Source organism: Nipponia nippon, unplaced genomic scaffold (genome assembly GCF_047370975.1).
Source record: "Nipponia nippon isolate SJK-2023a ecotype South Korea unplaced genomic scaffold, ASM4737097v1 scaffold_1, whole genome shotgun sequence".
Taxonomy (NCBI): Eukaryota; Metazoa; Chordata; class Aves; order Pelecaniformes; family Threskiornithidae; genus Nipponia; species Nipponia nippon.
The window spans coordinates 85,589,028-85,601,221 of NW_028262290.1; the positions used below are offsets into that span (position 1 = coordinate 85,589,028).

At 36.2% G+C, this 12,194-nt stretch overlaps 1 protein-coding gene across 1 annotated transcript in view; it reads right to left on the reverse strand.

The window, feature by feature from the left end:
- The window catches only part of LOC104015341 (cadherin-12), a 589,747-nt gene extending 578,014 nt beyond the window's left edge, over positions 1-11,733 (reverse strand). Inside the window, exon 1 of the mRNA XM_087761238.1 lies at positions 11,618-11,733. The gene's annotated coding sequence lies outside the window, so the exon portion shown is untranslated. The remainder of the gene's footprint in view (positions 1-11,617) is intronic.
- Between the last annotated feature and the right edge of the window lie 461 nt (positions 11,734-12,194).

The window sequence follows — 12,194 nt, forward strand, 5'->3', positions numbered from 1 at the left end:
ATTATTAGCATTAACACAAACTTTGAAATCTTGAAATGTTAAGCCTTTATGTTTCATTACAAAAATTACTCTGTTGCAAAATTACTAAGTAATAGTTACAATTATGGTTATGGTTTGAATGACAATCTTTGCTTTGCTTGCAAAAAATGCCCATAGTTCACATGTTCCCTGGTATTAGTCTGCAAAGTTTGAAAGATGGGTCATTGTATTCAGAATATGAAGCAATTCTGAATGTTTCTTAGATATGGTCAGAACACCAGAATTTTTGTATATATTTATCACTAGAAATGGGAGCCGGGAAGGAGGAATCCAAGACCTTAGATTTTGGTCTTTGCAAATGGTGAGTTTGAGTATCCTTTCAAATTTCAGTAAGCCCTATATGCCTAAGGAGGAAAAACACTTGAGAGAAATAAGATTGTATGACTTTAAGCTTCCAAACACGGGAATATAATATTGATCCTCAAAAATCATTATACTGTTAAGGCAAGGCAAGGGAAAAGAAAAAAACCTCTTTTTATTAATGCTTCAAGCAACTATCACAAGGGACTTATCAGTCCTAAATTTGCTGCAACTCTCTGCAAATTAAAATATGCAAAACTTTTCAGACTTTTAATGTAGTAAACATTTCAAAAGCCATTTTTCACTATTTCACTGTGAATATATACCACTAAGCAGCTGGGAAATCTAATTTAGATTTGAAATCTGCTTACAGTTTTGAGATCCTTGGCACTATTTCTGGGGAGGTCCTTGTATAATGCTTTTAGAGCAGAATAAAGATGTTATATAATGAAAGCCATATCTATTGTAAGGTAATGAAATGACTTTACTCATTGATTGTAAGTGCCCATCTTTTTCCCTTATTCTATGCCCAGCACGTCAACACAACAATATTATTTTAATCACATATAATTCTATTTCTAATGTCTGATTTAAGCAAGCAGTCCCCTCTGTAGTACTTGAACAATTTAGGAAATGTAGTTTTTATGTGTAGGTGGGTGAGAAAAGAAGTAGAAGGGGTTAAAGAAAGCATATTTTAAAGTATTTCATTGCTACTTGACACTGTTGACTGTAGTTGTATTTGTCACTGTCTAGAAGCAGAGAAAGTGGAAAAAACAATGTGAACAGGTGCTTTCTATTTGGGTTTTTCACTACCAGTGGCTTTCCTTAGAAAAGTGTTCTTGAACCATGTACAACTATTCTCTCTCCCTAGTGACAGAAGCTGTTGGAGAATCTTTAAATTCAGCTATAACAAAACTAATTCACTTGAAGAACAGCATTATTTCTTACACCAATTTCTTCTTTATCTAGGTTGTATGTGCAGTTGGTAGCAAGCAAAGTTAATTTTTCCTGTTTCCCTAGGTCTTATATATTTGTATAAGAAAATATAAGGAAACTATTCCCCTGCCCATTCATGTTTTAGCTGTAGTATATATTAACTAGAAGTGTTTTATGTTTTGGAAGGTTTAGTGCTAGTGAGGTTTATGACAGTTTTATTGGAAGCATTTAACAAGATTCAGTGTTTGTCAGCAGCTGGACCAGTGAGCAGCCTGATGGTCACTGAGTATAAATGCAGTGGTAGGCAAGAAAAGCCAGATCATCCCCAAAAATGAGAAGTAAAAAAAAAAACCCAAACCTTAAGAGCATTTTACAAGGATTTACAAGCACATTCAAAATTTCGCTTCTTATCCTATCACTTAGAATGTTTTGAATTGCTGTGCCTAAGTGAGGACAATCCTTCAGAGTAAATGACAGTGTGACAGCACTGGAAAAAGAAATTATTATGTTGGTACTTGCAGTGTATTCACAACTAGAAAACATATACTTTTTTTCCCTTTTCAATGTGCTACCAGCCCGAGTCTCTCCTGTGTGATATCTACAGTCAGTACAAAAGTATTGATATGTTTTCTTCCTGTTGGAAATTGCTCCATCTTCATGTTAGATACTCAAGCTGAGAGGAAAAAAAAAAAAGATCACAAGGCACTCGACTTGCAAATAATCTCTCACAGCAGGTCAGGGTCAGCTAACTTTCCTCATCAAAAAAGAAAAAAGCAAGTAGCAAAAGACAGAGAGAGGCAGATCTGATTTCTGCTAATGTCCAGCCCGTCTGCTCAGCCAGATGGCCAATTGAATCACAAGAGGAAGGTGTCACAGCCACAGAGAAACCTGAGCCTTTCCTGCTTTATCACACTCTAGCCAAAAATAATAATTCAACAGCAGCCAACAGAACCCTAAAGGCTTTGTACACTAGTATGCCGAGCTTTCCTGTAATCACTGCAATATCTCCAGGAACAAGGGGTGGCATGAATCATTATTTGGATGTGATAACATGACCCATACAAACATTAGGGGATAATGGGCAAGTCTGCACACTGCAAATCGAATCACACCATGATCCATCATTAACCTAAGTGAGCTATTGCTTTATTGAAGTAGCCCTCTAAATGAATAGGTCACAGTCTATTTAAAAGCTGAGAGATTTGTTAATGCTCCAAAGACTTATATTCTATTAGAACATACAGCCTGAGTGTAACCAAGATTGTAAGTATGCTCTTAAAGGGTAGGTAGGAAAGAAGGGAGAATCTAAGATTTAGACAAAGATCATTTTAGAACATTCCACTGAAACATATACTTATATATAGAAAGGTATTGTTGTATGTGTCTCAATTTAAGTTTTATCTTGAAGAAGGAAGAAAATAATCACTAACTTCAACATGTTTTATTCCTCACAAACTTCTATAGCGCAAGGAATTAAGACTTTGGGACTGTGTGAAAATTAATGCACTTCCAGTTAATATGAATCGGCATTACATGAAAAGAGCTTCAGAATTTCACATAGGAGGTTTTCAACACTAAGCCATTGAACTGCTACTTTAGCAACTCTGGATTTTGCATAGACATAAGTCCAGGTGTTAATACCAGTTCTTCACTGTTCAGTTTAGATAACAGCACTGAGCTTCAGAACCAGTTAAAACAAAACTTTCAAAGATTCTCCCCCTCCCCCCTTTACTGTATCCTAGCAGCTTTATTTAATTGTGAGTGCAACAAGGAATTATGGACACCATCCTTTGAGACTGCTGAAACATAAATGAAGAAGGAATTATTTTCCTCCTAAATTTTCCTGAAATAAAGTTTAAATCAAGAATTATTTATTTCTTTGCTAAAAAAAAACAACTGTTTTCTTTTTATCTTTACAGATATAAAGCTTATAGCAATTCTTTGCAAAAAGGGGAGTAAATAAATGAGTCTGTTAAGCAAATTATTTTATGCTAGCAAACCAGTTTTGCGTGACAAAGGTAGTAATGGGCTTAGCAGTTGAGAGAAGACATCTTCTTCAGGAAGTGCATGGGTAATTTGGGAGGAGCATATGCAACAGAACTTGCTAAATAGTGGAGAAATCGGCAATCCTAACACCTGAAAGCACTTTTATTTGCTTCTAGGAAGGACAGATGATTTACTTACACTTTCTTCACTTTCACCTTGAAAAATTAAAAAATATCTATGACTACTTCCCCTATGACTCTGTTATATAGCTGCTCTGAGTATACTTAAGGTGTTTTAAGGGAGTCCGTCTTGCACTTTTTGTGAATTCCAGGGCATCCACACAGAATAACTTTGATTACATTTCTAAAGGTGTACCAAAATAAGTTACTGAATATTACTATACATGCTATTTTGCCAATTTCTTTGTTGGGGCATACTTCGCTTTTGATATACCCAAATTATATAATCATCTCCTTCATACTTCTTCAAGACCCTCTGAGACTTTTACCTGTTGGACTGAAATTCACTACGGCATACTGCTTTTACCGACCAGAGCCTGAGTATAAGGATAGTCAATTTATTTTTTTCTCCAGTCACTGCTTCAAGATGGACATTCATATTCATGTTTAAACAACTGAGTTCACTCTACAGCCTTGGGAACCAAATCCAGTGAAATACCTTTCCTGTGCATAATAACGAAGTCCCCATGAAGCATATACAGCTTTTGCTGAATGTTAGACACGTGAGTAAACTACTGTATCAGATGCTTCTCTAATATTGAAGTCTGTCTTACACTTGTATTTCCAGAACCTACCTGATGATCTGATATGATTTTCTATAAAATTTAAATAGCATACCAACTTTTATAGGTAGAAGTTGTTTACCCTTAAAAATAGTTAGGATTGTATGCAGGCCACTGATGAGTCCTTCCTCCTGATTTTTATTTGATCTAGTAATTGAATAAAAATGCATTTTCTCAGTGTAAGGGGGCAACTGATACACTAGAGAAGAGCATATAGAAATTGCTTATGACAAAACTTAGAAATACAGGACAAAAAAGCTGCAATTTATTCTTTGATCACCTTCTCTCTGTCACAGCCAAGCAAATGACACTGATAATTTGTTCTTCTTTTGAGTAGAAACTGTAGAAATAATAGTGACATTGACATGAAAACTTCATTCTTGTCTCCTGGACTATCTGGATGAGTTCTCAGAATCCAACATTAAAAAAATTTTGTTTGTTTGTTTTCTCTGTTACTGATACTAGTTTTTAAATGGATAGAATTAGCTCTGCTCCTATCACTGAGAACAGATGCCATGCTATCATAAAAAATAGAGAATGAATAGCAATATTTTTTATATATTTTCTATAGACCTCACTCCTGTTTATATACATCCATTTACATAGACCAGAAATCCATCTGTATGTACAGTCAAGAGCAGCCTTTGATCAACTTTGTGGCTGATGAGTGTACCTAGTTTTCCTGTGTTAGCAGAGTTCAACTAGTTCAATAAGTAAAAACCTAAGTTTCAGGACACAAAGACACAATCTGAAAGACTTTTGAAGTTTCACATAGTAAAATGCATCCTCATTAAGTGGTATGTGGTCAAATGTGCCTGTCTTTTAACACAGAAAGATCCTTGACATACCTTCCAGAAACAGCTATTGGAAAAATATAGACATCTCCTACCTATTTCTTTCTGCCTACTTTAGGTGGCTATTGTAGGTCTTACGCACTGGAGTGAAAGATCCCTTTCCATAACCATATGTATTAAATGAAGTGCTTGAAACATCATACGCTTTTGAGTCACACAGTGGCCTTCTTTAGATGCGGTCACAGACTTGCTTTCTCATTCACCTGTATGCTTGTGTGTGAAAATTATTCTTCCGACAGTGGGCCAAACACACATCTTTACGCCTGAAGCAGGGTACCTAATCTTTATGAGTTGTTAGAGACAGAAAATACATGATGGGAAGGTCAAGTCTGTGACCTAAAATATAGCTTATAAATTAAGAAAAGGGACGGACAGGTGGTAAGACTGGTATGAAACAAATCACCAAAGGCCATGCCTTACACTTCGAAGGTGAATCTTCGTTAAGTTTACATGTTACTACTAATTAGTGCTTAATTAATTCCTCATTTTCCTATATCAGCCCAACCAAGTGCAGACGTCAGACAGCAAAAATTTCATAGGAGATTTCTGTTCTGACAGTCTGCCACCTGAAGAAAGAGGATTAGACCTAGGGCATTCTGCTGGCTCTTGGTCCTTTTCCAAGGAAATCCACAGTGCATTTTCATGGCTTCCCTAAATCCTACTAACTGCAGCTCCCAAAAGGAGCTTTACCAGCAGGTATGTAATGAGCAGGGCAGCAACATGGTAGCCATAATCTCTGCCTGGCCAAATGCCTGCTATTTGCCAATAACAGAACAGTACTATCTTTGCAACTGAGTCTCCAACCAAGGTTAAGCCAGCTTTATTCCTGCTCTGTGTTACCAAATAGGCTAGGATCAACCAAAACTAAAGCCAATTGCTACAGGAATAAATAATTACTGCTGGAATGTAACCTGAAAGATGCTGATGAATCAAGCCTCTCACGCCTGTTCATTGAGCTGTCTCTTCAGTGAATCGTACAGCTTTATTTCTCTGACAAAGACCAGAACCAAGGTTATTTCCATCAATGCCAGGAAAGTTGAAGCAAAGAGGTTTCATTTAACTTTAGCTAGGTTTAATTTCTCTTTTTCTAGCTAAGTATTTTAAACCAATAATGGATTTCAGTACTATCATTTCTCTACCATCATTATTTTTTAATATGCGGTTGAATCCATCAGATCATTAACACATTCTCCGTGAGACTCATTTTGTTATTTTGAAGCGTTTTCCTTTAGCTGAAGTCATTTTCAAGGTGCATCTCCAATTCCACACAAGTCCCATCGTATTTCATGCTGTTTTCAAAGTTTTCAGTGGTTTAAAAGACATAACATACAAAACAGAACTGAAAAACAGACTACTTCTGTGGGTGAAGGCATTGCATGGTCTGCCACCTCTCACTCCTGTTTGGAGAAAATCTGTCATTTGGTAAGTGACAATGGGAACTAAAAGACAATAAGTGCAACAGGAGCATCTAGTTTGAAGCTGCGGTCACGGCATCTCAAAATTCAGTTTATAACTAAATTTTGCTGTAGATAATAAGAATCTATGTACTAAGACAAAGCAGATAAGAAACATAATGCAAAGCAAATAATGAAGCAAAACATTTGTTACAAGATTTCAAAAAAGTATATAGCTATAACAAGCTATGACAAAGTTCACTCGATCTGCCAGGGAAATATAACCCCTTTCTGCTGTTTAGCAAAGCAGCAGTTTCAGAGTGCCTCACAACAACTTTCACCAGATTAAAGAAAACAAATCAGTCAAGGTAAAACAATAAAGAACAATGAAATTAGGAAAGAGGATCCAATAAAACAAAGTGTCCAAGACAGTATGTTATACTCTTGTTTTATTCAATAAAAATGTAGGTTCTTCAGTAATGAGATTATTAACATCTTGTAGTACACCCCAGGGAAAAAGAGTACTTTCTTTAGCAGAGAGCGTCTTAGAACCATGCTGGCCTATATGGAAATCATCTCTTAATATTAGGCAGACTCCTAAGTGGCATCCTATACAGAGACAGACTTAACCGTCTTTCTTAAACTGAGGTCTCTGAACAGCAACTTGTATTAATGAGGGACGACAGAATCTGTACTCCTTAACCCTAGTTTTTACCTTAAGAAATCTGCTGTCAGGTTTACTCTGTTGGATCTGATAGTATCACAGTACAAAATAATGGACATGTGAAAATACACCCCAACATTACTTCCACTACTATGACACAACCACTTATAAATATCATACAGCTCCTAACTGTAGGCCAGTAGGAGTGAATACACTGAGACAAATTAATGTACCACAGCAGAGCCTAGCGCTCCCTCCCCATCAAAGACTTTTAGGAAAGTGAAATTGAAAGTGGAAAAAAAGAGGGGCCATCTTTCATATAAGATGTTATATTCCAGTCCCTTTAATGAATAGTCAGTTGCCTAAGAAAAAGCAAAAAATCACGTTATTTTTCATGACACAGTGTTATAACACATAACACTTCAGACAACATCCCTTCTTAGTAGCATTTGTCTATTAAGTCTGTTGCCACCACGCACCATAATTCATTCCTTTGTGATACCTTAAACTCGATAAGTGCTATATAAACTCAAAATCTGTTCACCTTTTAAAAAGTCTCATAAAAATGTCTACGTTTAAAGGGTATGTATAAACACACCCAAACTTGTGTATACATAGAAATGCTTTAAGTGGAGGCATTTTTATGAGTCATTTAAAAGCAGAATAGTATTTGGCTTCATATAACAATTTTCACATTCAAGATCCCTCGAAGTGCTTTGCAAATGAATAGCCTGGAAACGAACCAATACACTGATGCTGCAGGTAAATATATATGATTTGAAGTGGAGCAGATAAATGCAGAGGTATTACAGTTTATTCTCTTAACACATGAATAGGAAAGCCATGGTTAAATTAAGAAAAATCAAAGACATTATGGAATCGGCATTATTTTTTTCTTGTTCTGTGTTTCTCACCTGTCTCTCTTTATTAACATTCTCTAATTTACAGGTTCAAACATATCAGCTGTCAGAAATGAATGACAACATGGAAATGAGATTAAAATGTGGCCATTTTACTCAGCAGCATGCTGAAAAAATATCTGTATATTTTATTGTTTAAAACAACATAATTTAGATCTTGTAGAAATATTTTTCTTTATGTATTTACACTATAATTTAACTGACCGTGTTTCCTTTCTAGATTTTCACAAGATGATGACACTTCTGCTGGAGTTATTCAACAATTTGTTTATCTTTGCTCCTCTATTTATAGTTTGTAGTTCAGTACATACACACACATATATCACTGTTTGTCAATATTATGAAAAATACTCAGAAAACAGTTTGGTATTCCTAAAAGAAGGAAATAGAATTGCTTAATAGAAATACATATAGAGTGATTATTTTTCAGAACTTGATGACTGTGAATTGGACAACTGTGGTAACTTAATCAAAATGCAAGTTGTTGTCACAAAATTATTTCATACTATACTCACATCTATACTATTAACTATGGTGTGTGGTATTAAAGTGTAAGCAACAAAGGCAAAAGTTTTATCAAACCTTGAATATTGTTATATAAAAATTTAAATATATTGTTAGAATCAGAAGCAGAATGCATGACCAAAATACAGCTTTTAAAGTAAATATATCCAAACTTAAAATACATTCTGTTTCTTTGTTGTAACAGTTTCAGATAATTATATCTAGAAAATAAGAATACAAATATAAAGATCACATGCACTACCTTATGATCTTTAAAAGCATAAAAATAAGCATAAGCGATATATTCAAGAGCAAAAGGTATGGGCGCATGGTAAGAAAAGCTCCACTCTACCAATGAGATGGCTGCACATACTTCTGTGGCTGTATGTACAGCAGGTACAAGTCTGTGTACCCACCCCCTTGCCTGTGTGCTTCGTTACATGAAGACAGTGCAAGTTTTTACCCTGACTTGATCATCTCTGTTTTACTGTAACATTCTACATTGTATGTGCATGTCTGAATAGTTTAGAGAGGTTAATATGGGACTAATAGATCCTAGGAGCATGTTAAAGAGAGTTTACCTAAGCTCTGGATGATTATAAGAATATTTGAAAAAAATTATATTGATGCTTTGCACAGTTATATGTAACTTGCCCACTTCTCTAATTCTGTGATAGCCATTTAAATACTTACTTAAACACAACTACTTAACCTTTTATAAAGCATTTGTAACAATACCTTTAAGAAAGTGTGATAGTAGTATCCAGATAAAAGCAATAAAGACAGAAACATCATGCGATTTTCATATTACACAGGTGTCAACAATTTCTAAAAATTCTTATGCAGGAAAGTATTTAAAATAATTTGAATACTAAAAAAGCTGTCAGCCTAAAAATTACTTAAGGAAAAGCAATTTAGGAATTTGCTAGCCTATAAAATTTTTAAATCATCTCAAGCACTACTATTGAACTAATGGGTTATTTAAGGTTGAAAGAAAGCAAAATAAGCATTTGCTTTCCTTCTGAATACTGATTACTAGTCATCTTTTTCTTCAGAAGAACAAAACTCCAACTGATGGATACAAAATGAGAAACTGCATATAGCAAGACAAATGTAACATTTATTTTTACCATTCTGTTTTCTGTTCTATATTGTACATTACTACAACTGAAATAGTATTTCTTCTTATATATTTGGAAAAAAAATACAAAGTATCAAAAATTTTGAGGGAATTCTGTCTACATATTGTGAATAGAAAGGAAATTGTGGTAGATCATATTCTCTCTCTCTCTCTGGTATACCATTCAACACAGTAGGTAAACAAATACCATAGACCTGACATTCAGAACAGTTGGGGGGGGGGGGGGGCAGCAAATTAGTCCAAATAAAGTAAACTTGAGGAAAAATGTCATATATGTGATACATTTGAGAAAGGCAAATAAATAACTTTTTCAAGAAGTCTTTTCAAACTAAAGCCTTTTTTCTTGCTTCCCAAAAAGAGAATCTCTTTTCCCTCCCATCTCTAACAGGCACCCCAATCTCAGCAAAGAGCAACATCAGGTAACGAGTTTGATCAGCCGAGATGGAAGCCTTTGGTCTGCGTGCTGATATGTTCTGGAGCACTCAAATCAGTTCAGCAATTAACTGCTTATGACTTCTGCAATGTAACCATCTGGCTTTCAGATCTGGGGAAATATTTTGTAAGAAGCCTGGAAACCTCTTAAAAACACACTGTGATCAATGAAAGGTCTCACAAGATGTTCAGAGGACTGAAATAAAGACCTCCTGACCAATTTGTGAATTTCCTAAAAGCATGGTTTCATAGAAACATTTTAATCCCGATTTGTTTTGTATCTGAAATGCAATCACATACACAGCAAAAGGTACATTATCATAAGACCTACTTAGTATTCCTGAATTGTTAGGCTTTTTGTGATTTATATTTGAACTTGAAAATAGGGAAAAAATTACCAATTACCTCAACTGTTCATTGATGCTATCCAGCAAGAAAATAGCTTGCCTTCCTATTTAGCTCTGTATAGATATTTGCAGATACAGAAAAAAAGACTATTAACCATTGCTCCGTACACACAGAAATTAACACAAAGTCCATCACTACCAGTGTGCTTTGAAAGGAATATTTAAAATACAAGAAACATGCATCCTTCTTAATCCAGACTAAATATCTAGAATTGAAATACCAAAGCCACAAAGCCATTCACACTATAAAATTACGTGAAATATTTATCAGGATAAGTACCTTCACACATCTCTGTTATAGGCACACTTGCAGCATGGTTTATAATTCAGGGCTAAACTCACCATTAAAATGTTTGTATAAAGATTATGTGTGCTCTACTGCTTATCGCATGACTAATTTGTAGAAGAACAATTTGAAACATTACAATAAATCATGGCTTGCATTTGAAAATCTTGGATATCAGGGCTAAATTTTATTTCTCACCATTAAATTATTTCTGCAGTGCTTTTTTTTTTTTTTTTTTTTTAAAGGGAGGAGGCTGCTCAGGTGTTTTCAAAGTTGCTTCAAGTCGAATTTGCAATCCTTACCTTCTTTCTTTTAATTGAACCTTACCACTTTAAAGGTCAATGCTGCAAAAATTCTCCCCCCCCCCCCTTATTCCTGCCTTCCTTCACACACACACACAAGACTGAATGCTTTAAAAAAAAAAAAAAAAAAAAAAAGACATAAAAATATGGCAAATACATTGTCAGTCCCACAAGCTTCACACCATCGCTTATTTATTTTCCCTCTCAGCTGAAACAAGTCCCCAATTCGGCACGACGTATTTTCCTTTTTATCAGCGCTGATCTTCCTATCCATCACAACCAAATGAGTTGCACCCATACCTATGTATTTCAGAGCCGCTGCCCGACCTGGTGGAGGGCTGGACGCCTGCAAAGGGGGAAGGGGAAGGTGCAGCTCCTTCCTCTCTCTCCACTGCCCCCTCTCCCTTTAGGCACTGCGGACTTGCACACTTTGTTTAGAACTTATTGAAGTTTTGCGATTCCAAACCGGGATGAGCAGGAAATACAGCCTGCTAATCCACACGGCCACATTCCTCACGTGTGCCCCTGCAGCTCCTCCGTGCAGCCAGCGTCCTTTTGTGCAGTGTTTCGGGGGCCCCCCACGCCACAGCCCCAGCCACCGCGATGCAATCCCAACCTCTCCTCCCCCTCCCCAGAAAAAGCAGCCTTACCTGCTACATGAAGCTGCAGCAGCACCAGCAAGATCAGCAGCAGCAGCATGCACAGCAGCAGCAACACCTCTTTCTCTGAATCACTGTAGCAACAAACTGCCCTTTCCCGTGTTCCCCTTCATTCACAAAGGGTCTCGCAGGCACGAAAGACAGGTAGAAACCACTTTCTTACTGGAAGAGGTTGGCTCCCTTCTCAGAAACGACTGAATCCCTCTCTGTGGTTCCCTACACATTTACCCTTCAGATCAATACTGCTCTTCAGCAGCAGCTTGAGCTCAACTGCAGCTGATAGAGACTAGCCAATTGGTATTGAGGATTCCCTTTCTGTAACCCCCTCCCACAAAAATACACAGTGTGCATTTGAAATTTTATTAGTTGTGAAAAGTAGTTTTAACCCCTTGCTTCAAAACTACCCTATGCTTTTGGAGCTCCAGATAACCTCTCATTTTCTTTTTGCATTCAGAAAAGCTCTGACTGATATCAAGATATCCCCACCTGGACTCTTTAAAGCTGGGTAACATTCAATGAGAAAACTAAAATATGTCAAACTGCAATCAACTGACTGAGAGGACAATGT